This window comes from Polypterus senegalus, chromosome 9 (assembly GCF_016835505.1).
Source record: "Polypterus senegalus isolate Bchr_013 chromosome 9, ASM1683550v1, whole genome shotgun sequence".
NCBI classification, from domain to species: Eukaryota; Metazoa; Chordata; class Cladistia; order Polypteriformes; family Polypteridae; genus Polypterus; species Polypterus senegalus.
In genome coordinates, this window is record NC_053162.1 from 2,567,486 (window position 1) to 2,594,270 (window position 26,785).

The 26,785-nt window shown below is 40.0% G+C and overlaps 1 protein-coding gene across 6 annotated transcripts in view; it reads right to left on the minus strand.

Annotated features, from left to right (window-relative positions):
• The window catches only part of LOC120535069 (bromodomain-containing protein 3-like), a 121,899-nt gene extending 96,365 nt beyond the window's left edge, over positions 1 to 25,534 (minus strand). For all 6 annotated transcript variants that reach the window (XM_039762612.1, XM_039762609.1, XM_039762608.1 and 3 more), the window contains exon 1: positions 25,441 to 25,534. The gene's annotated coding sequence lies outside the window, so the exon portion shown is untranslated. The remainder of the gene's footprint in view (positions 1 to 25,440) is intronic.
• Positions 25,535 to 26,785: the final 1,251 nt, after the last annotated feature.

A 26,785-nucleotide genomic window follows, 5' to 3' on the forward strand; every position in this document is an offset into this window, starting at 1 on the left:
TGGGCCAACATTTCTAAAGAATGCTTTCAGCACCTTGTTGAGTCAATGCCACGTAGAATTAAGGCAGTTCTGAAGGCGAAAGGGGGTCAAACACCGTATTAGTATGGTGGTCCTAATAATCCTTTAGGTGAGTGTGTATATAATGTATAAAAGCCAAATACCACTGACTCACTCATCACGAAATCTCCCAAACCATAAGGACTTGGGATTTGAAATTTAGAATGAAGGTTACCTTTGGCCCATAGGTGCTCGCTAAGAAACTGTTTTAAAAATTTTGTGGTCCAAGCGCATTCTGTCTGTATGTCTGTCCACTTTTCTTTAACCTTTTTAGATCTGGTTGTTTTCTATAATTTGCCTGAACTTTCCGGATGATTTTGCGACTTCTCTCATTACGCCAAGTACCAGAGTTCGCTTTCGCTACCAATGTATTCATGCAAATCCAAGAAAGTGGCTGTGGTCCGAGAGCGCGGGTGGGATCCTTTGTCATTCACTTGCCAGCCTCTGTTCGAGTTGTTCTACCTGTCGCCACATGCTGGAGTGCACCTTGCCTCCACTTAGATAGCGATACCTGTTTGTTCAGTAGACATTATCATCTACAGATTAAGGAGTAACGTTTGACGTGTTTGAGAGATAGATCAGAGCATCGTGTGTTTTAGAGGGTAGCTGCTGATTGCCAGAGATCTCATGGCCATGTGCTTTTCTGCCCACGTGGGGGACGCTCTCCCATCAGAGCTGAAGACGATCAGATATAGTGCCAACGTCTATTGATATTTTACGTTTATCCTGTTTCATTACTATGTGGGCGCAGCCACGGGATGCAGCTAATATAAAGTATTCCAGAGTTTTGGGGCAGCAACCCAAAAAGCACAATGGCCCCTTGCCTTTCAACCTCCATCTAGGAACATTCAGCAGTGTTTGGATAGAAGACCAAAGTGACCTAGCAGGAGTTTGGTAACGCACAAGATCTGAGTGGCAAGGTGGTGATAATCCATTCAAGGGCTTAAAACCAAACAGCAAAATGTTACTATCAATTCTAAAATAGACCGGACAACAATGGAGAGAAGCCAGGAACGTGTTCTCATTTATGTGAACCCATCAAGAGCCAAGCAACAGAGTTCTGAACCCACAGCAGGTGAGAGATGACCGAACGACTCCTGCCTACAATGAGTTACAGTAGTCAAGCTGCGATGTACTAAAGGAGCGGATCACTTTCTCAAAGTCATAAAAAATAAGAAAAGGGTTTACCTTGGCTAACCCCCAAGATGAATCATAACCCCAAGTTTTATACTGTAAGTTTTCTATAAGCCACCGGTGGGCAAAGGCTACATTTCATGGCCTCTAAAACAACTGAAAGAAGTTTCAATTATTTTTGAGGTTGAAGAAAATGCACAGAAAATAAAGAACAAATGTCAAATCATGACAGCTGTGACTCTGTCTATGGATATCGGTGTGTTTCGGTATTTTAGCAGCTGTACTTATGAACCATAATTTCTTATGAAATTGACCATTTACTACTGACACATTTTTTTAAAACATCAACTCATCAGTCAGACACGACATTTTTCTGATAATACGGTCAGTGTTTATAACTTTAACCACAAAACTGCCATTCTCTGTGAAATGAGCATGGCTCATTGGGAATGGAGACCAACCATCAATATATCAGAATGAATGGGTGGGTGGTGGACATGGTGCACGTAGCAACCACCTTTCAGAACACCCCAACTGCTCAGAAGCACTTATTATTAATATTGTTATCAGCTATTATACATTATGTATGACTTTACTCTTTAATTCCGCTTTATAAATGACTGCGGGCTCTCCAAAGATTTACTTTCCCCACTGATGCGGGTGGCAGACTTTTTGTTTTCATCTCCTCATTGTAAACTGGCCATATGTGAATGATAATATTAACCTCCTTGGTGTTAACTCAGAGCATGACGTCGGCTCAGAATTCTATGTAATTATGGCTAAGCCCAAGTCAGGGTGAGGTGTAACGATTTGGTTTATAGTACTAAGCCTGCATGACACTCAGGACAGTATTCTGCTGTCATCCTCTGGACAAAATATCATTTTGGTGCAAAAATTCATGAATATTTCTATGCATTTTGCCACTCTAGGTTAACATGTCAATATTTAGCAAGGGGCAAAGCCTTCAAATCAAAACTCAATGGCATGTAAATGAGAGGCTATAAAGCCAGTTTTAGTACAAACAGAAACCGAACCATTAGTTAATTCAAGCAATGGTGTTGGTGTGAATTGGTCATCGGATGTTGAGGAGGATGGTGACACCGATGCATGTGGCACTGTACTACTAAAACGCCGTGATATGTCTAGTGGTATAAAGCTGTGCTGTGGCAAAAAAGTAAAATTATTGGAATCAAGAGGAAGATCAAGAAAGACATTAGTCCACTAAGCACTGTTCTCAATGTGGCAGCTATCAATGTTCATGTTGCAGGAAAGTCAAATGCCATAAGCCACCATGGATAAAGAAATCAGCCAAATAAGTTAATAAAAATGCAATTTAAGTCACTATGCCTTGCACTGTGGTAGCCTACAAAAACATAAGAGCCACGCCAATCATGTGGATCAGGCACTGACATTTGACCCTGTTATACACAAGCAATAGAAAAAAATACTATGAGTGTGCCAAGAAAGACGACTGCAACACTGGGCCGTGTGTTGGTGACTGCCTCAAAGGATGTTACACAATGGATGTGTACCAAGTCAGCTTCAGTACTTCAGTGGACATTCAACACACCTTCTTTCATACTGTGATTACGTTAAAGTTTTGTGTTTCCATGTTTCTGTTACCCATGATAACTTTTTTTCTTGCGAGGTTTTGGACTTGTTTTTCCCAAAGGTAATTATGATACTCACCAGCTGCCTAAAACATTGCTGCACTGAACATTGGTGATGGCACCAACACGGTATGGGGTGCATAGTCAGGGAGACTGGTCAGAACTGAGGACAGGATGAATACAGCCAAACACACGAGAGATTCATGAGGAAGATCAGTTCCAACACGCATGCCACCTCAGACTGGGCCAATAGGTAACCTTTCAGGGCAGCATTGACCTGAATCAAGACAATGCTGGTGGGGCTTCAGCATAAGTCTCTAAATGTCACTGAGTGGCCCAGGCATAAACCCCACAGAATACTTGTCATAAGACCTGAAGATGGTGATTCACAAACACTTCCCTTCCAATCCAACTCAGTCTGAGAGGATCTGCCAGGAAGAATGGGATAAACTGCCCAAATCCAGGTGCGTAAAGCTTACAGAGACATACCCAAGAAGACTCCAAGCTGGAATTGTTGCCAAAGGGGCTTCTTCCAAGTAAGTAAGAGTCTGAATATTCTACAAATGAAACATTTCAGTTTTTGATTTTTAATAAATTTGCAAACCTTTCTGAAGACAGGCTTTCACTTTGTCATTCTTTGCTATCAAGTGTAGATTGATGCGCTAAAATTGCAAATGTATCCATTTAAAATTAAATCTACAACACAATAAAATGACAGGGTCTGAAAACTGGCTACGTCCACTCTACATACATAATGTTTAATGAATTTCAGAAATTACCACACATTCTTCTATAGTTTACACACTTTGTTGCATTTATTACTAACAAATGTTTTGTCCATTATTTTTAAGGCAGCTTTGTTATTTCTTAGATATGTAAGGAGACCGGTATACAGGACCAGTAACTGTACTCACAGAGATCAACTCTGGGCACTTTATCTTCAACCTGCAGGATCCATAATGCGAGAATTAGAACAGCCGAGTAAAAACTATAAACATGTCGTGCACCCAGGGCTGTGGAGTCAGTAGATAAATCCTTCAACTCCGACTCCTTAGTTTCCGGTACTTCTAACTCCAACTCCCCTGTATTTAATATGCTAGTGTATTTTCCATGTTGACTGAAGGAAGGCAACATACACGTCATTTAACCACAGAACTACTGGCTAGGCAGCTGGCTCTCTACCCTATTGGCCAATTTAAACAAAAGACAAGAACCCCTGAACATACATCAGGCCATAGCACACACCTACCATGTTTCAGGCTCTTATATTAATTTTTGCTCCAAAAGATGCACTAGGGCATATTTTCAGGGTATGTCTTATATTTATTCATGAACAACAATATACATTTATCCAAATACAGTCGTGTCATCTCCATCTGGAATATCGTCATAACTCTCCACATTCAAACCCCGAATTCCAGCCTGAATTTCTTGCTACTCCAGCCGCTTGTAGGATCCTGCAGGACTGATGTGCACGCTTTGATGTTTGATGAATGGTTCAATGTGCTGAAGCAAAATGCCGACATACAAATGCATTTGTGGTGCTTTGATATTCAAGCGTCGCATATTCTCCAAAGTAATGATACGATACATTGTAAAGGTCTCACATGCTGTCTTCTGTGCCGTTTTTTTGCACCTTCACAATACCGTCAGAATGTACGGTGATGTATTTGAGCCACAGAGGAAAAAAAAATAAGGACATAACGAAAATGACTATTCTGTGATTAAAGTAAAAATTTCGAGTTTAACCTCAAAATGTCCACTTTAACCCCGTAGTTTACTGTATTATTATAGCAGACCGTCGTTAACATCACCTTAAAACTGACCCAGTTGTTAAATCGCTACGAGCTTCTGGGGCTTCCTCCTGAACTGACAGCAGCAATCTCCCCACAGAACACGTTACATTTATGATATTCTAACTCTCTGCACATTTAGAATCTTTAGATTTATACTTGATATCACTTTCATAATGAAATGCATTAGAATATGCATGTTACATTTTACAGATAAATTGTTAACTTTGTTTAAATAATGAATACTGCTAATAGTTGCACATATGGGGTGGCACGGTGGCACAGCAGTAGCGCTGGGAGTCCCGTCCCTTATGTTCCCTGGTGGGTTTCCACAGTGGCTTCAGTTTTCCATCGAAAGACATGAAGCTTTAGGGATTTGGTGAAGTTACAATGATGATAATATATGTGAGTGTTTGTGTTCACCTTGCGATGAGCTGATGCCTTGCCCAGGGATTTTGTTTCTGTCTTGCGCCAATGCTGCTGCAATGGGGGGCATCCCTGAATTGATGGATGGAATCATTAAACATCCTGTTCAGAGATATTGTGGCAAGGTCTCCTCAGAATTTAATGGATGTTTCGGGCACACGCGTTGCATCGCGTGAAGTACAAACCTGGCCTTAGGCGCCTTACTTTTCAGCTGACGATCTTGGCTAGGGCTTATATTACAGAGCAGCCTGAACATTATACTAGGGCTTATTTTTGGGGAAACACAGTAAATCATTACACATGTTTACACTTAAATGAACTTGTTAAACACATTATATCTGAAATAAAATGACACTTTTTGTAATGTACCATAATCCAGATTACAATATGTGAATGTCAGGTTGTATAATAGCTCATCTGAAATTCACATTAATAGTAACACAAGTATGCACTCGGCTTTATTCTTACATCAGGGAAGTACTTCATTATGACTTTCGTTGTGAAATGGGACATCTGAACTTGCTGTATTTTTTTTTCCATTGCAATTTAAATTTATTATTTATTATTAGGAGTCGGAGTCGGTACATTTTTGCCGACTCTGACACCAGGCACCCAAAATTGTCTCCGACTCCACACCTTCACCCTCACAACCACCACGGACAGAGCAAGACTAACTATTAAAGTTGTATATTCGATGTGTGTGAGAGAGAGAGAGAGAGAGACGGAGATTTCAATAACAGATCATCATTTCTTGCTATTTTTCCACATTGCTCCTTGAACCCACAGTTTGCTTCACATTCTGCCGGATTTACAACAACCCAATCATCGCCAGAAACCCCGGGGTTTCACATTATTATCCACCATTCGCCGAGGAAACACAGTCAGATTGTTCCATTTTTATTCAGGAGATTCAAACGCATCCATTTTTTCTTGATCAGTCATCCATATTCAGGATAGTAATTTACCTGGACTCAAGTTCACGTTCATTGACATTTCAGTATTCATCCATTGTTGTTATTTGTGTTTTGTGTTTGTTATACGTTGCAGGGGCAAAGGAGGTTTTGTTACTGTATATATGGTGTTTTAACTTTGCTGCTTTGGTGGAGGGATATACATACAGTATACAGTATAGATATATTGTATGTTGGGGATTTGCATTATTGTTTTTGTCATTGTGTTTCATTTAATATATTTATACCCTTATTTTACATATCTGCTCTTGTTTGCTTGTGTTTAACCGTCGATTGAGGGGAAAATATCATTTATTAGAGGTATGGCTTGGTATAAGTAGGCTCATCTCAGTTATTTATCCAGGCCACAGGTCTTGGTAGTGTAGCTGCCGGCTGGGTAAGGGGTCGGTCGTTACAAAGTGACTATCTCCATTATGATCTTGGAGTTCAAAGCACTAAAAACACTTCCAGAAAGGCCCACTGGGGAAGGATTTACTATTAAATCCCAGTTAGACACAAGCGCAAATGCAGTATATAAAATAAAAGATGTATTCTTAAGAAATGCTCTACAAATAACAATGAAGCTCTGTAGATTACAAAAGACCAAAGAATTTACCCAAAACAATAAGGCAATCCAAAGAACACAAAGTCCTAGTGCAGTAATCCAGAGATGGGGTAAAAAATAGCACAGAAGTGCACAAAATCCAGGGATGTCACAAAACTCACGAGCTCCCAAGCATTTGAACAAACTACCAGGAATCGTGAGAAACCCTCGCCTTTATAGGGCTCGTGGCAATCCCTGTAAGTAATGGGCAGGTAGCCCTGCCTCTTGGCGAACCATCCATAAGACACAAGGCATATAACATTGGCACCGAAAATAAAGCAGATAATCATCAAAAGCAACATAAATAAATAAATGACACAAAAAGGACATAAAACAAGGAATTGAACACGAGCCACGGGAGGAACCCTGGGTGAAACATAATCAGTGCTGCCATTAGGAATACCGGCCGTTAATACACACATACCGGCACTTGTCACAACACACGCACTATTGTCAACTCATATTTAGAAAATATATTTGCACTTCCCGGTGGTGTCTCTCCAAAATAGTTTATTTAAATTTGCACATTTTCTGAACTTCAGTGGGGGTAACCCTTGCTCCTGGTCTCCAGAGAAACTGTAATATTGGCATTATGTCTAGAACATTAGATATTTAGGAGGAAGATGAGAAGCTGAATCAACAGGGTGCATTGCCAGTTCCTTTTTCACCATTCCAGCCACTGGTGTACATTAATTGCATATGAATTATTAAAAAGTTCCCACTGACAGCACGCAAGACACCAGAAGGTTCCTATCCCTTGAGTGGAACCATTAATCTGAGAAACCAATAATTCCCTTGGTAGCAAATTTTGAAATCTTCTTTGTCAATTATAACAAAGAAAAAAAAATCAGGCAGTTTCCATTTTGATATAAAGATTTAGATAGCTGCCAGTGGATGCAGAGGTGGTACAATTCCACATCAATGACAAGTTGGTCTTTTAACACAGAGGAACTAGAGGAAAGGGCCAAGCAGGCTCTTCTTCCTTAGAAGATTGCATTCCTTTAATATGGTAAGTGACATGGCCAGTGTGGTGTGCCGGGTTGGTAACATCACTTCAAGAGAGGCTCACCGAGTTAACAAGTTAATTAAAAGGGCAGGCTCAGCTATAGGCCACACTATGGACCCCCAGTAGCAATGAAGAGCATTAAAACAAATCTGAGGGTCATTAGGAACAATGATGGACATCCGCTCTATGACAAGCTAACACTGAGGACTTTCAGTCAAGAGTCACTGTGCAAGAAGTGTGTCAAAAAACGCTATGGGGGCTCCTTTATACCAAGAGCACTATACCTGTATGGCAACTCACTGGGACTGGGACTGCCAGGTCAGACGTTTCTCTTTCTTTTTAGTCATTCTGGTGTGTGATAAGACTATATTGTGTGTAAATATTTATCTATTTATTTATTCAACAGCTTCTGTAAAAAGGGGACAAATCAAGTTCTATGTATCTATTTACTGTATGCATTTATTCCAAGCTAAAATGAAGTCCAAGGAACTCTCTGAAGACCTTTAAATTGATCAAATTGTGGTGAGGCAGAGATCAGGGTGAGGAGATCAAACCGTTTCAAAAGCTTTGGGTGTTCCATAAGCACACAATGGCCTCAGTAATGAGATGGAAAAAGTTTGCAACCACTGGGACTCTTCCTAGATTTGGTCACTTGGCCAAACTGAGTAAACGGGCAAGGAGCACCTTGGTCAGGGAGGTGGCCAAGAACCCAATGATCACTCTAACAGTAAGCATACCACAAAAATAAGGGGAAAAAAATCTCGTGGGTTTAATCCTCACAAAGAATGCAAATAGGGATGATGGATAAACCGGCTAATATGTATTGTCTTGGATGTAACGGTCATTCTATGGGGAAAAAAAGATATTCTTTATGATTGGGCAGAGGAGGGAATTTAACCAGTAGCCTTGTGGTTTAAAGTGCAGCGATTAGCCAGTGCACCATAACCTTCTGCCACGTCAAACGGCATGCCATGAATGAGCTATCTGATTTAGCCAAACAGCATGCGTAGGTGGTCTCCCTAAAAGAATTAAGTGTCAAAATGAGCCTGACATAAGTTGCACCTGTCCAACATTATTATCTGTTTGGCTGTAACCGCATGAGGCAAATGTTTTCTTTGAATATTTAGGATTTGAAACAGAGGCCACTGCCGCTGGACTCATTCTAGCAAGTTAATGTTATGTTATATTACTACAAGTAATTACCTAGTGATTTTCAAATGTTTGACTTTATATTACTCTATAGAATATATCATCAAAAAGACAGACAATGGTACGTACTCTCTTAACCCTAACACGTGTCACTTAAAGTAGAGATGTTTTCTATCTTGATTCCACCTTTGTAATCGGCAATTATGAAGGGTAAACAGCTTCAAAGTGTAACGTAACATAACGCAACTCATACCCTGAGCCCTGTAGATTTATTAGAGTCGGGTCGCCAACTCCGGTCCTGGAGGACCACCATGGCTGCAGGTTTTCATTCTAACCCCTTACTTAATGAGTGATCTGTTTTTTCTGCTAATTTACTTCTTTTGAACTATATTTAATTGACTTGCTCTTGAAGACTCAGACCCATTAATTGTTTCTTTTTCCTTAATTAGCAGCCAAACAATAAGGAGATACAAAATGAACCAAAACCACTTTTGGCCATCATACAATTTCTGAAAATAAAGAACGATGAATATCTCAGGAATGCTGATCTGCTCAGGTCCACAAAGCATTTTAACAGAGTTCATATAAAAGAAAAAAACAACAATTTCAGAAATGTCTGCTAATGCACCACGAGAGCAGCAACAAGCCATGGAACTAAAGAACGGGTTTAATTAACAACAAGAATCGGCACCTCATTAGGCAGCTGGCTGGAGTGAAATAGGTTGGAATTTTAGGCCCTGACTTAGTTTGTCTTCTGTTGGCTCCCTCATTTCATTTCTGTTTGGGTGTCGTTTAAGGAAAGAAATGAAGCAATTCAGAAGAATGATGAAGAAATTCTAAGGAACAAATCTTTAAAAAGCAATTCAATTAAAATGAATTCACAAGAATTTAATTAGCAAAACAAACAGAACACTCAAAAAAAAAAAAAAAAAAGGTTAGAATGAAAACCTGCAGCCATGGTGGTCCTCCAGGACTGGAGTTGGTGACCCCTGTACAGTGATCCCTCGCTATATCGCGCTTCAACTTTCGCAGCTTCACTCCATCGCTGATTTTAAATGTAAACATATCTAAATACATATCATGGATTTTTCGCTACTTCGCAGATTTCTGCAGACAATGGGTCTTTTAATTTGTGGCACATGCTTCCTCAGTTAGTTTGTCCAGTTGATTTCATACAAGGGAGGCTATTGGTGGATGGCTGAGAAGCTACCCAATCAGAGCGATATGCTTCCCGCGCGGTGCTTCACATACTTGAAAGCCCTGTGGGAGATTGCCGGGGTCATTACCTGGCCAGGATGCCTGGAGGGACCAGAAAGAGACATTGATAGCTTCTGGGTCACGAGAAGACCACGGGAAAGGGACAAAAAGAGTTTAACCCGTTGGGACCCGTGGCCACCGCCAGGGGGCGCCGTAAGCCTCATCAGACCGGAAAAATTATCACTTCCGCCACACCAGGCAAGATGGATGAACCTGCCAGGGACGCCCCGGAGTGCTTCCGGGGCAAAGGGCAGCACTTCCGCCACACCAGGAAGTGCTGCCGGAAGATCGTTTCCAGCCACCTGGAATGCATCCGGATGGGAATAAAAGGCAAGGAGATTGGCGGCCAAGGACATTGAGAGAAGCCCGAAAACGGGAGGGATTAGTGTTGAGTACACTGTGTGTGATTTGGACTGTGTTTATTTATGTTTAATAAACGTGTGACTTTTTTAAAGATGTGGTTTCCGACTGGCAGTGTCTGGGCAAGTCTTACAGCCCGAACAGCCCTATTGATTTTTGATTGTTTGCTTTTCTCTCTCTCTCTCTCTCTCTGACATTCTCTGCTCCTGACCCGCACTCCTTTGAAGAGGAAGATATGTTTGCATTCTTTTAATTGTGAGAAAGAACTGTCATCTGTGTCTTGTCATGGAGTTTAAACTTTTGACTAAAGGGTGTTATTTCATGTCTAGAGGGCTCTAATAATGTTAAAAAATGTATTTAGAAGGTCGTAAACAGGTTTTCTATGATCTAACTGCGAAAATATTCGATTTATAAATAAAGAATCCTACTTCGCGGAAATTCATTTATCGCGGTAGAGTCTGGAACGGATTAACTGCGATAAACGAGGGTTTACTGTATTGAAGTATACAATAGAATAGATGTGCAAGCCGTTAAGGTTTGCAGTGCACCATCTCTGGGAATGGATTTTGCAATGCATGTTATTACTAAAAATGTTGGAATGATAGACGCTTAGCCACTGGACAGACACACCGATACTTATCCTTTTATCAAAGTGAAAAAGCAACTTAACTTCAAGCGTGGAATGTAAACTGGAGCTTAACATTAGAACAAAGTAGACAAGACCATGCCATTCAGCTCACCAAAGCTTGCCAGTCCTGTCAACTTACTACTCCAAGATAACATCAGGTCAAGATTTGAAAGTTCAACTGTCTACCACACTACAGTACTTGGTCACTTACTCCATGTGTCTGTGGTTCTCTTCCTAATGCTTGTGTGAAATTTACCCATAATAAGTTTCCAGCTGTGTCCCAGTGTTCTTAATGAATCATGTTAAAGTCACCGTCTCAATCCACTGGACTAATTCCCTTCATAATTTTAAACACTTCGGTCTTTTCTCCTCTTCATCTCTGTAAAGGCTCAGCTCTTTTAATCTTTCCTCATAATTCATCTTGTAGCCCCCAGTAATCAGCCTAGTCGCTCTTATCTGGACCTTTTCTACAGCTGCTATGTCCTTTTTGTAGCCTGGAGACCAAACCTGCACGCAGTACTCCAGATGAGGCCTCATAGATGCATTATAAAACCTCCTTAGATTTGTACTCCACACATCAAGGCGCTATATAACCTGACATTCTGTTAGCCTACTTGATGACTTCTGAACACTGTCTGGCAGTTGATAGCGTTTAGTCCACTACAACTCCTAAATTTCCTCATAAGACATACTTTAAATTTTCAGACCTTCCACTGTGTATTCAAACTTGACATTTTTATTTCCTACATGTAAGTACTAACATTAAATATCATCTGCCACAAATCTGCCCAAGTTTCTCTGTGATGATTCAACAGATTCTTGACTATCCACTAGTGTACCCAACTTGGTACATCAACATGAAAAAGCAGACTATGACAACATAGAAAAGAAACTTCTTTGCCTTTTAATTTAATGCGTGTAACACCTTCTTCTTAAATTTTTATGATCTGATTTTGTTTACATTTTTTGGACTGTGGATATTCTTTGCTACGTGTTTGACTCACACTAGATCCTACCTTGTCAAACCAGCAGACGCTCGATTTTGGAAAGGCGGAGAAGACTCGGCTGTACCACAAATCGACTTACTGGTAACTCTGACCTCCTCACTAGTGGGCAGTACCAGGTTCCCAAACTCCCAGTCACAACTGACTTTTTACAGAACTCAGCGGTAAATGCAGCCCACCCATCCATTGAAAAATGCTATCGTCTCCTTCACAGAACTCTTGCAGGTCTTTCTAAAATGGGTGTGGAGCATTTTTCTACCGAATGGACTCTTTCACCAAGCAAACCTTTAAATAAAGATAACGAGGCACAACATGTCACAAAAAAAGTTTCTGTACATTTAAAGTATGAAGGCATTTAGTTTTTGTCTTGTTTCCATGTTTTCTTTGCCTAAGTATGAACTGATGGGTTATCTGTTTGACAATTGTGGAAGGCAAACTCCACTGAACAAACAAATTCCAGAAAAACCATCACATATACAATTCCTAAATATTCCTGTACACAACTCATATACAAGTCACAAGTGATATAAGCTTGATGTATAAGAACATGTATATGCACAGTTGACGTGTTGGTTTGCTGCTGGTATTTCTGAGCATTACGAGAATAAGTTGGCACAGTATAAGAGAATGAATGCCACATGGGCTGTGGCAAGTTATAATGCTAGAATTAACAAAGCTGATGCCTCATTAAGTGACTTCTAGTCGAACGGTACGTCAGATTTGCTAACTGCAGTTGCTGATTTCATCACCAGACCATGTCAGTTTACACTGGACAAGTCATATTCAGCGACTTTGTAATGACTTTCCAACACAGTCGTGCTCGCCCCTTCTTCTGAACGCTAATAACAGGCTACCTGATGGCGGGTTAACTGGTATGGTCATCAGTTTTGCCACAATTTTGGCCCTTCCCACAACCCCTAATCCCCTTCTTCCCTGGTAAGTAAAATAAAAAACATCAGACAGATTAGCTTCTATTCGGTTTGTGCAGTCTAAAACATCAGTGTTCCTTAGTTCTCATCGTAGCATTATGTGCATTGTACTTCTGGATGAGTGTCCATTGGATGTCAGCTCCCACGCACAAAGAGCCCCCCGTTCAGCTAAAGACAATATCGAACCTTATCTGAAGTGGTCAGTCTGAGCCACAGACTAGTTGGACTGAGTTGCTGGGTATGTCAGACTATACAGCTGGTCATCATGGGAGTGCACTGCTGACTGCCTCCGACTCGCTAACATCATGTAAATGAAGGCTGTAAAAAATGGCTGATAATTTTACAGTGTAAACTGTTAAATAGCAAAGGTAAACAAGTATAAAATATAAAGCAGGAAAGCACTGTTTCATTAACACCGAATCGCTGAATTGAAACATACACACAGATAACATTTTTTACATTGTTAACCCAGATAAAAAAATATTCTTCTCCTGTGGAAAAAAAAATGGTAACCACCACACCAAAATCAAGATAATGCCACCAGAAAGGAAATCATATTATACCTTCCATTTTACCGCACCAAGCTGTACAATGAAAAGCTGCTGTTTGTTGACAGTGTCTGTCATGTGGTGACCAGCAATATATACATTGTGGATCTGGAAATAACTTTTATCACATAATCCTGGTTCTATTTTTCTTGTGGTAAGAATGCAATTTCTATTTGCTTGTACGAATTCTCATGTAAATACGGAATTAAATCAAAATAAAGCCAACCACGAGGCAGAAACAGCTTACTGTGACCACACCATCAAGGGGTGAAAAGTTGTTGTGCAGGGAGACTGTGGGCTGAGCTATTGCACAAGGCTTCTTTTAAAATGTTTTTATTGTGTGACCCTCAAAAAAAACAATGTATTTGGCTAAATGTCTTTTGGATAACAAGGGTACACTGAAGTCTCTTCAGAAACCTTCACACCAAACGCATCTCGTATTTTCTAAACCAGCCTTATCTGTTATAGGACCATGGCTACAGAAGCAACAAGAGGATAGCCTGAAAAACCAAACCATGCCCGACTCCAACGTCAACATACGTTTCTTAGCCCATATACGAAATGAAAGATAAGTAATGCAAAAATCCAACTGCAATTGTCTGAAGGAGCCACGTGCAATAAAATACACATTTTTCCTTGTCGTCGTCCTTCAGTTTTTGGACGCAAGTCATTCTGTGCAGCTTCATTTGTAGTGAGTGCAACACACGTTGACAAGACCTGCGCAAAACATTCGCTTACTGTGCCAATTTAGGTGTCGATTTCCTAGAGCTTCTGGCCATCCGTTCCTGAATATCTGCTACGACCGCAGGTGTACGAGCGGATGGGGCCCCGATTCTTTTTGCAGTTTGCAACTGACCCAGTCTCATACCAGTTCTTCACCAACTCATGAATACTGCTCTTTACTGGTAGGTTTACGCCAGGAAACTCCTGTGTGAAAATGTCCCGCGTTTCCTTAAAAGAACTGGTAGACGCATAAGGCTCCACTATTCCAATCCTCTTTTGTGCACGTCTGTATCCACTGGCTCACAGCTTCCTTACTAATACACAGTTGGGGCTGCTGACACCATCGCCACAACAAGGCTCCGCGATCGCGACCGCACCCGCCTGTATAATTGCTCGAGCCTGCCAGTCAGACACAGTTCGGTTTTTTGTGCGCCACCCTGTACTTTCAGTAAGGGCTATTAACTTTATACTGACTTGATGCAGCCATTTAACGTCATAACTTGGTGTTCGAGAAGTGACATACCTGAAACATCTTCACGGTGTTCAGTTTCTCAAAGGTGGTTCAAAATCAAAGACTGTACAACACACAACCTCACATTTACAGCATATGGCGTGTTTTGTTTTTTTTAAAGCAGAATCCCACTGCAATTTAATTTTATTGTGTTATTTTAACATTACTCTTACGACCCAGTAAAACGCCAGAGATGTACTTATTGCACTACGCGTGTTCGTAACAAGATGGGAGACACTGCTCCCTGTGAAGAATGAATGTCTTTTAAATATGGAGCTGTATTTACATCTGTTACTCAGTTTTTGTGCGTCCTGGCAGCTACACTTGTAATGTTTACGCAGAGAAAACATTTTTTTAATTCAAGATTCTTTTTGGTATTTATTGTTTATTATTTGTTAACTTGTTTTATTTAATGTATGTTTACTTTTAATTTTATTAAAAAATAATTGGTTAAGTTCAGTTTTCTTGTTTGTTTTTTTAAATCGATTAGCACTATGCAAAACAGTAATAATCACCAAATGAAAATATGTACGAATTAACCACCAAAACAATAGAATAGAAATGGTCAAGTGACCAAGACAGATTCTCCCATAAAAACGGGTGCCCCCCACTCCTACAGTATATCAGGTTATCTGTGGGAAACGCTGCAAGAGCACATGGACTGCTTAGCAACTGACAACCTTTGTTGTTACTGCATATCAGTTATCCACAGACACACAGAGTTTCTGGACTGGTAACTAAGTTTGAATGATATATTGGTACTGAAAAACTCAAATTTTAAAATACTATGGTACTAACATATTGCACATCTTTCAATACTAGAGGTAAATGTCTGCTTTTCTTTCAATCCCCCACACCACTTTCCCTCGACACCTGCTACTTCAACTGTGGAAAAAATGTCTTTTTTGTAGATACTTCAACATGGATGGAACTTCTCAGGGGATCCAATATAATAAATCTGCTTCAATACCATTGGGACTTCATGGCTGTCACGAGGGAAGCGGTGTGTGGTGTGGCAGGACATCACGAGGCTGGTGTAAGACGGAGGGGGTTTTAGAGTTTTTACTTCACAATTGTATTGGTACTGGTAACAATGATTTGCATATATGAAATTAAGCACACTGACCCATTTCAACACTAAGGAATGAGGGTCAGTGTGAAACTGAAACATTCCAACGTACAACAAAATGACACAGCAGTTAAAGAAAAAAAAATGCAACAGCTAAACCAAATTCAAACACCCTATAAATTGCAATAATTTATAATAAAGTAATAATTCAATAACAAAGCAGTAATTCAAATCACTTCCTTAAAATTTGCTTTGCTCAGACAGAGCTTCTGGAGGGTTACCTTCCTAAGTCTGGTTCTAAGCAGCACATCACCAGTCCACAACAGAAACTTTAGGCAATGTTTAACTCGCTCAGTTTGCTTTCAGCAAACACAGCACCACACCATAGTCATCCATCCATCCATCTAGCCAGCCAGCCGCCCCTCCCAGTCTCCTTTTCTGTCCACTGTCCTAATGGCGGGTGAAAGATTTAAAGATATCACACTGCTGCCTGCCATGTTTTGTTTTTTAATCCCATTTAATTTGGCTGCTGTCTGGTCACCAGCTCTCTGGTGTCTTTCATGGTAACTGCTGCAGACAAAACTGAGTTGTAAAGCCCAGATGAAGCTGCGTCTCAATTTTAAATATACACAGGGCAGCTGCTGTTTAGGGGCTTGCCTTGAAAATATGGAGCGCTTAATATATATACAGTTTGTACCTGAAGCATTCAAATGTTACTCAGGGATGTGTTTTTACAATGCGCAGTAACACTTTACATTAAGTGTCCATAATTACACTAACTACTATGTAATTACCTGTATAAGTACAGTGTAGCTATGAGTTATTACTCCGTACTTACTGTGTAATACAAAGTAACGTTATAGTTAATTACTCAGTTGTCATTGTTATTCCACAGTTTATATAATTACAATGTAACAATTTATCATTGATCCAAAAACAAGTGTACTTACATAGTTACAATGTATCTGTACTTTCAAAATTTAATAAAATCATCAGGGTAAGTCACTACAACTATGTAACATATGTTCCATGGTCTGGGCAGTTATAATGGAGAATTGCAGTGATTACTGCATAGGTTTTGATGATATTCAAGATCTTTTTAAAATGGTAAAAACACCTTTGCAAAATGGTCAACAATTTTGACTCACGGATCCATTATCCTGAGATGGAATTCTGTCTGGAGATATGTGTGTAAAATTTGTATGTTCTACCCATGTCTCCTTCATGGGCTTTACTGCCACATTCCTTGGACATGTAGGTTGGGTTACGTGGCCATATGTGTGAGAGTGTGAGTGCTGGTATGTTTGTCAGTGGGCCCTGCAATGGGATGGCTCCCCATCCCGGGCTGTTTCCTGCCTCACACTCTCACACATATATGGCCACGTAACCCAACCTACATGCAAAGGTGTTCACTGTTCAACTGGTTCACACAAATTAAACCATGATCAATATAAAATCACTTCTTAAGTTGTTTCGCAAGTAATACAAAATTATTATGCAGTCCAAGAGACACAGAATTGCTTTGCAAAACATGCTATTTTCCACAGTAGAGTGTATGAGAAAGTGAATGTATTTAGCCACTTATTAAATCCACTTGCTATACTACATGACTGCTTAGCGGCATCAGGCACAAGACAGGAACTCACCCTAAATGAAATGGCAGTGCACTGAAGGGTACACTCACTTGTATAAGAATTGTCTTCTTAAGAAGTATTTATGAATCCTTTGAAATCACTTTGGTCTTTAAAAAAAAAAAAGTCCTATTTTTATATACTTTATTAATCCTGGAGGGTAAATTGCCTTTTATTTGAAGATTACTAATCATGAATATGATATTTTTAATATCTGATTCTTCACCTTTGGTCTAAGCCAGGCGTGGCGAGCTCCAGGCCCACAGTGCCGCGGTGACTGCAGGTTTTCATTCTTTCCATCTTCTTAATTAGTGACCAGTTTTTGCTGCTGATTACATCTTTTAATTAACTTGACTCAGGTCCCATAGTTGTTTATTGTTCTTTAATTACCAGCCAAACAATAATGAGACACAAAACAAGCAACCACATAACCATCTCCCCTGTGCCCATTATACAATATCTGAAATTAAAGACAGGTGATGGTCTTGGTAAGGTTGATCTCTCAGGTCACCAAAACATTTTGACATTGGTGCTCTTAGAAAGAACAGAAAAACAAGAGTTTTGGAAATGTGTGCTGTGGCAGAATGAGAGCAGCAACAAGCCATGGAATTAAATAATGGCTTTAATTAACAGCAAGAATTGGCTTCTCATTAAGAAAGTGACTGGAGTGAAATTGGTTGGAGTTTGAAGCCCCAGTTTAGCTGGTCATCTGTTAGCTCGTTTCACATCTCATTTCTGCTTGGCTGTCATTTAATGTAGAAAGGAATCCATTCAGAGGGCTGAACTCTTCTAAAAGGGCCATTAAAGTGATGGGGAAAACGTTAATTAGCAGTGAAAACTGGTCACTGATTAGGAAGAGTTAGAATGAAAACCTGTAGCCACTGTGGCCCTCCAGGCCTGGGGTTCACCACCCCTGGTCTAAGCCCTCCCTCTAAGAGTCACTCCCAGAAGGTTACTGTATATATGACAGATTTCAAACATACGCATGCAGCATATTGTTTCAAGGTCAGTGATTACGGATATGATGTTATTTTCAATCCTTTACCAGTGGTCTAACCCGCTATAGACCTCTAGTAAAATGACACAATTGGGAATATTTAGACTTTAAGCATTTTTTTTTTTATTTCAAATATCTAATGCAGGTTCTCTCTTTGATTACGTACTTCTACCTCATGAAGTAAATCACCTCATTTCTTATGAACACCCTGAATTAGGGCACCTTACCCTAATTCAGACATTTTATTTCTAGAGTGTGAATCACTCAGACATGTGGACAACATTCAAATTGTATGTACTGTGTGACAGGGTAAGACTGGCACCACTGTGACACCATGCCTCCTCCTACCTCAATCCATTTGAAAACTTTTGTTTTATATAGTGTCTTTTCTAAAGTGAACAAGATCCCCATGCAGTTTAGAAACACAAACGTATAGTACAACAGTTTATATGGATGTCTAAAGACTAGACCAGACGTGGGTTATGTGACCCTGAACCAGAGACCAACTGATGTCCTTGGAGTTTAAAAGTCCCATATCTTAGTCACTAGACTATATTCTCTACTTGAAGAAAGGTCATGAGCTGCCTGAAAAGCTTGCATATTGCAATCTTAATTAGTGAATAAAACGTGTAATTTTGCTTGACTTCTCACTACATTCTATAAACCAGAGAAACACTTTAATGTACATTCTTGTGTCTTATGTTTTAATTTAATTTTTATTTGCACTTCGTGTTGTTATACTGTGGACCCTGAGCTTTGCAATTTCATCTATCTGTATACTTGTATATGGTTGAGATGACAATAAAGTTCACTTTGATTCGATACTTGATACATTTCTTTGGCCTTCTTTAATGAATTATCCTCCTTCAGCTTAAAGCACCACTACACAAGCAAAAACGCATACTAGGGAGAATCCTTAAAAAGGATGGTCTTAAAGTCTTTATTTCAGAAAGCAAACACATACTTCTACTGCCATCTTCGGCGCTGTCCATGAAAATCTTTATATGGACTGGCAAGAGTAAAGTGATGCTTATTATTTTTCATTAGCAGCTAACCATTATACAGTCATTCATTAACACAACACTGCATGGCATAAAATCAGCCCTAACAGCTCACAAGGCTCTTAATTTATTGGCCTCAGTTCAAAACTTCATTCATGTGCAGATATTCTTGATTTCCAGTTTCAAACTACTGTATTTTCACTTGTGTTAAAGCAAATGTGATTTTGTGTGAGCTAATTCGGTATTTAATTATTTGTAAATTTACAATTGCATTTCACCTGAGAACTTGTCACACTGCACTCAGTAAATTATACAAAAATAATCTGTGCTGAACCAATATCAACTGAATACATTAATATAATTAATTTTCACTGCATGTGCACATTTTTTTTATATAACTTGAACAGATCTATGTGTGATGTAGCTTATAACTGATTAATCATTATCTTGGATTTGTTTAATGCACTGTGAGATCAACTAATAAAGAGTTAATGGTTTTAAAAACACTTTCTAAAATCACTTCATTTTTAAACTGATAATTTTAATAAATTGTGCTTATTTAATCTAAACATCCAATACCATAGGGTTATGCACTTTGTTACATTCTTGATCAGATCTGAGAGTGGAGGCATACTGGCCAAACATGCAAGTTCAGAATTTCACTGTAATAATCCTAACACCAGATCCCAGAAGTGTATGTTTTACACATAAAATCTTCACACACTTGCACTCTGTTTTCATTAAATGATAAACAGCAGGGTGACACAGAGAGCCTCGCAGATCCAGCTGCCTAACTTTGAGACTCCATGTGTGTGTGTGTGTGTGTGTGTGTGTGCAGGTCACACCTTCTTTCAATCTGTGCACCTCTAGAGACACGCATGTTTGGTTAATTGTGTGAGGGAGCCCAGGGGTATGGCATGCTGTGGACTGGCACCTTCACCAGGTCTGCATATTGTTTTATACCTGATGCTGTGCTTACAACCCTGAATTGGGTTAAGAAGATTATGCCACGTTGTAGACTGGCACCTTCTCCAGGTCTGCTTATGGTTTGATACCACATGCTGTCCCTGCAGCCTTGAGTGGGTTCATACATTAAAATCAAACAGTACACTTAAACTGTGAAATAAAGTTCATTTTTCTATAGACAGACAGTAAATACAGTAGGCAGATAATTTATTTGTCCAATAGGGAAATGTAGCTCAATGCATGAATCTTATATTTTTTACATTATATATATTTTTCTACATATGTATAAGTTCATATTGGACCCACCACAGAGTGACTTCAATGATTATTTAAAAATAAAACCACACCAAAAACCTGAAAGAATTCAAGAACTTAAACTTACAAGCACATAATTGTATTTACTGTATTTATTTATTTACTTATTGATTGATTGGCTTTATTATCGGTCCTGCGAGACTGTATCCTTGTTTTTTAATGTTTCTACTGCTTTAGGCATCTGAATTCCCCCTTGGAGTTAATAAAGGTTATATAACCTAACCTAGAAGATGATATGCAGTATTTCTAGGTCTACAACTCATTTTATTTGAAACATATTCAAACAAAGGGATACCCACCAGATGAAAATGAAATAAACAGAATTCTCTGAGCACTGGAGAGCTTAAACTGCAAATAAAGTTGGTCAACATGCTGATACCTCCTTTAGATAAAATCTAGACGTTCACAGACAGCTATGGACTCAAAGTCTTCAAAATAACACTATTATGCTTAAGCGAAAATATTAATAAAATTCAGAACACTAGGTTTTCTCAGTTAATAAACCACTTCTAAAGAGTATGATTTACACTAACGTGTCCATTGCAGTTGTATAAATAATTAGTGAGCACAGACACCATAAGCCACAACAGTATTAACAAAGTCACAAGTACAAAGATTAACAGTACTGTATGTTGGTCAGACATGCAATCAAGACTCTCACTGCGCACGTGACAAAGCTACTAGCTACTAATAAAAAAAACTCAGGATTTTTTTTCCCTCCCAAAATCTTTATAAACCTGAGCTTCGTTTTCATCCCGTGATGAAGTGCATGGTGACGCAGAGCTTAGCCCAGCATCCTAATTTTGAAATGCATTGTTATGTCTGCAGGTTAACTCGTACCTTCTTCCTATATGTGCACCCCAAAACACATACATGTTTGGGTAACTATGTGAGTGAGTGTGGGTTGTGTGCCATTTGTGCATCTTGTTTTAGACCTGATACCATGCTTGCAACCCTGAATTGAGTTGAGAAGATTTGAAACCATGCTTATTTACATTAAAACCAAGCAATATCCTTAAACTGTGAAGAAAAATTTCTCTATATGTTTTACATCTTGATGTGTGTGTGTGTTTTCATATTGGAAGCATTGCAGGATGACTTCAGTGACTACTTAAAAAGAAATCTATGCCAAAAACTTAAAAGACTACAAGGATGTAAATGTACAAGCATAGATAACATGCAGTATTTCTAGGTATATGCCACTTTTTATTTAAACATTTTTAAATAGGCTGCATGCTCTATCAAAAGTGATGCTCACTAGATAAGAATGAAATGAACAGAATTCAATAAGCATTAGAAACTGGAAATAAAGCTGAACAGACATGTCCTCAAAGTCTTCAGGGACAAAAAAAAAAAAAACGACACTATAATGCTTAAGCAAACATAACAATAAAATGCAGGACACTCCTCACCCCCAGTTAATAGACCACCTCTAAAGTTAATGTTTCACACTCAAGTGCCCATTGAAGCTGTTTAAATAATCTGTGAGCACTGGCACCGTAGACTACAAGTGTATCAATAATGTCACCACGTATAAAGATTTAACAGTAATACGTGCCAGTCAGACATGCAAGTAAGAATTTCACTATGCGTGATACCACTACTAATAATCATCATCATAAACTCTGGAGATTTATTTTCTCCAAGGTAATGTCAGACATATTATTACTTCTTATTTAACTAACACCTTTATCCAAGGAGAATTGCAATATTTCAGATATAACTGGTTCCATTTCCTTAGCTTTTCCAATTGCTGCACAGGCAGGTGAAGTGACTTGCTCAGGGTCACAAAGTGTCATTAGCAGGATTTGAACCCACAGACTTTAGTCCGATGCCTTGGCCACTACACCACATTGCCTGCCTGTATGAAACATGCATGTGCATAAAACATTTCAACTCCACAATTCAACGGGAATTTAAATTTTGACCCATGTACCTATTAAGAATGACAACTCTGACAAATAGGGACTCTTTTTTATTAAACACAAATCAGGACGTTATAAAAATTGTAAGGAGAGCAGGCCCTTCAGCCCAACAAGGTCATTCATCCTACTCAGATTGTTCAAAACAACATATTTGAAGATCCCTAAAGTCCTACTCTCGGCCACATTACTTAATCATTTATTCCAGGAGGCAGAATGGTGGCTCTGAGGTTAAGGATCTGCGCTGGTATCCCAAAGGTTGCCAGTTCGAATCCCCGTCACTGCCCTGAGCAAGGCCCTTAACCATCAATTGCTCCAGGGGTGCTCACTGTACAATGGCTGACCCTGCACTCTGACCCCAAGCAGTATGCCAAAACTAACAAATTCCTAATACGAGAAATTGTATAATGTGAAAAAAGAAAAAGCCCACCAGTCCTATCCACTTAATTCTTCTAAATTAACGCCAAGACAAGTTTTGAAAGTCCTATTGTCCACCACACTACATGGTCACTTATTACAGGTGTCTGTGGTTCTTGTGTGAAGAAAGTCTTCCTAATGTTTGGGTGAAATTTACCCTTAACAAGTTTCCAACTGTGTCCCCATGTGCTCAATGAACTCAAGTCCAAAGCCTTGACCACAACACCACACTGCCTGCCTGTATGAAACATACAGGTTCATAAAACATTTGAACTCCACAATTCAAGCAGCACACACACACACAAAAAAAGACATTTCAGATATAACTGGTTCCATTTCTTTAGTTTTTCCAATTGCAGCACAGGCAGGTGAAGTGACTTGTTCAGGGTCGCACAGTGTCATTAGCAGGATTTAAACCCACAGCCTTATGGTTTGAAGTCCAAAGCCTTGACCACTACACTGCCTGCCTGTATGAAACATGCATGTACAGAAAACATTTCAACTCCACAATTCAATAAGCGCATACACAAAAAAAAGAAGTTAGGGAAAGCAGGAATTTTAATTTTGACCCATGAAGAACTCTGACAAATGGGGGCCCACCATGGTTTTTTTTTTTGTTAAACACAAATCAGAACGCTAGAAAAAACTGTAAGGAGAACAGACCCTTCAGCCCAACAAGGTCATTCATCTTAATCACTTAAGATGGTCCAGAATAACATATCTGAAGATCCCTAAAGTCCTACTCTCTGCCACATTACTTGGTCATTTATTCCAGGAGGCTATGGTTCCCCATGTGAAGAAAAACTTCCTAACGTCTATGAGAACGCGTCCCTGTGCTCCAACTCTACACTCTCCTTAAGCAGGCAGGCAGGCAGCCACAACAGCAGGTACAGGTAGGCCTCACTTTTTGCTTTTGTGATTTAGGACACAATGAGATTTGCAAGCAGATTTGTCTGAAAGCAACACTTGCCGACTGCCAGAAGCACAACTCTAAATGACAGTGTGCAGGAGGCTATATGGATTAGGCAACACAAATTAACAACTTGACTGACAACAACAAACTGCTGAACAGACAGAACTTAAAGGCGTCTCGGACCAAACAAAGCTCCTCAACCCAAATGTCATGAAGTCGAGTTCTGATGGCCCCTAAAGTGCAGTCTTTGTCTGCTGACGTTCTTTTCTGGTTCTCCTCCCAGGTCCACAGACAGGTGAACAGGCTGGACGGATCTGTGCCTGCGCTACCAGCGATTCGCCTGGTTTCCGTCCCAAATCATCTGGGAAGAAGGCGTTCAATCAACTGAGGAGGCAACAAAGCTCTCCTAAAAAACGATCTGTTAAATAACCAACCGTACACTTTGTCACCACAAGAAAATACGACATGGTTCATTAAAAAAAAAAACACTATTCTCTGAACGAGTCCACACTGTACGCGCAAATAAAAGGCAACACCAAAGCGGTTCAGCGAAGACCACTTTAAGTGTCGATCGACACGGCCATTCTCACGTTTGCGATTTTCGGACTAGAACACGGAGGGATTCGTTAGTTGTGCATTAGACTTGTCCTTCGTGTCTCTGTGTGTGTGTGTGTTCAAGGGGAGCGACGCCGATCGCGTATAGACAGACGGACTAACAGAGTCCACCTACTGCGGCTCGGCGGGCTCCACACACGTCAGCCCCGTCGGATTTCTTATAAGGTGGAGAAGGAAGGGAAAAAAAAAAAAAAAGAAAAGGCGCAAAGCGGGCGCTCTACCGGGACTCGAGGGAGCACCGTTGAACCCATCCACCCCCACCCCCCGGGGAGTCGGAGAATTCGAACGCGCAATCCTGCTCCCGTCCCCCTACTCCGATTGTTCTCATTTTTCCCCCTTTCCTTTATTAGTTCGATTGCTTGTAAATTTCGCGTCTTGGTAGTGGCGGTGTAACCACAGCTGGCTTGATGCGTTCGCGCTCTCTCTCTGGTTCCTTTTTTTTTTCTACACACATTCTCCTTTAAAAGATGGCGGGCAGACTAGTGGTGAAGATTTGGTGTAAAAAATGCATTTAGTCGTGTCCTCCCCGTCACTCCCCGCCTATCCCCCTTCTTTCTTTTCGGAAACGTTTACGCCAATTTGCAAATTAACATCGCGTAAAAGCACACACACACGCACCGACTCCCGCGCGCAAACAAATCCAAAATCCAGTCTCGTTTGTTTACAAACACGTTGCATTTTGCCGAACCGAAACGCACTCGGCGCCCCCGCCTCCGCTAAAGCAGGCTTTGTTACATTGTTGCAGCGCACACAAGCAGCTTTGTGAGCGTTTTGGAGATTTTTTTTTCTTTTTCATCTGTAACACAACGCACACATTCATTAGCTCAACCGGCTCCTCCGGTCTACCGGCAATATAATCACAAATACATGCTAAGCAATAATGAGAAAATATTTTAATCAATTACTTTCCCCCTTTGCGGTTCCAACAGCGTTTTGCTTGCAGCCGTCCTTACAGCTCTCCTCTTATTTCAGCAAAGCAACATAATAGAGCGAGCCGCTGGGAGCTCCCTGCCCATGCGCCGCCCAAAATGGCTTCCTGGGTAGTGTAGTCCTCAAAACGTTCGCTGTCTGGTGGAGTAAAAGGGAGCTGCCGCTGACTTGAGAACTACAAGACCCACAATGCCGAGCGTCCGGACTCGTTGCCTTTTTTTCTGCGTTCGGCCCAGTCAGCAGATTGCTTCAAGGTTTACGGAGAAAAAATAAATAATGTCTACCATTTTCAGGCATTTCGTTTTTTTTACCGTATTATATTTCTTTATTATTTCAATCCTTACTTTGTAAATGTTTGGAGGACGGTTTGTCAGATCATCTGCCGCACTCCACACTCTTTAATGTTGCTAACTGTCGTAATTTGTAGAAGAGTTTATGAGGTTGAATTGAACTGATTTAATAAGCCGACGGCCGCCGTCGTGCCTTAAACTGTACGCTGCGGTTCAAAGACGCGGTTATAATTAACCGATTTTATGAGAAATATGTGCTGCAAAGGCAAAATAAAGTAGCCATGATTTTAACATAGTTGTTGTAAAACTCCACGGGTCAAAAAAATAAACGAAACGCGACTTGTTTTGATTAGAAAAGTACGAATCGCCTCTCCGCCGAATTATTACGGATTATAATATGTCCTCCATGGTCGATTGAATACTTCCAGTGTCAGCCGGGTTATGTTTTTATAAATAATTTCATGAAATGCTGTTGACTTTTTTTACATTCATTAAGGACAGAAAACTCCATTTCAGTAATTCTCAAGCACTGTGACGTATTAGTTAAGGCTGGGGACCTCTGAGGTTGTGGGTTCAAATCCCAGTACAGTATTCACACTGTGTGACCACGAGCAAGACATGTCACCTGTTTGTGCTTCTATTTGGGGAAAAAGAAATGGAACCAATTGTATCTCTTAAATGTTGTAAGTCACCTTAGATAAAGGCATATGCCAAATAATACCTAACAGTAATAATAACTCCCAGTGTAAGCTCACATTGTAATACAAAATGTAATAAACAGAAAAAACATTTTGGGGTAGTCTTTATAGTCAGCTTGGTTTAATTGTCTAAACAGGATGAAACTATAAGAACTATGTGAATTATGATTTCCAAAATTGAAAGAATGTCCTATTATATGTGACATTGCGTCACCTTCTGAAACACGAGACTCGTTCAGCTGGGAGGGGTTACATTTGAAATGGGGACTCTGGAACATACTACCGAGACATGTAGTTGAAGCAGAACACTTAACAACCCTAACCCTAAGCCT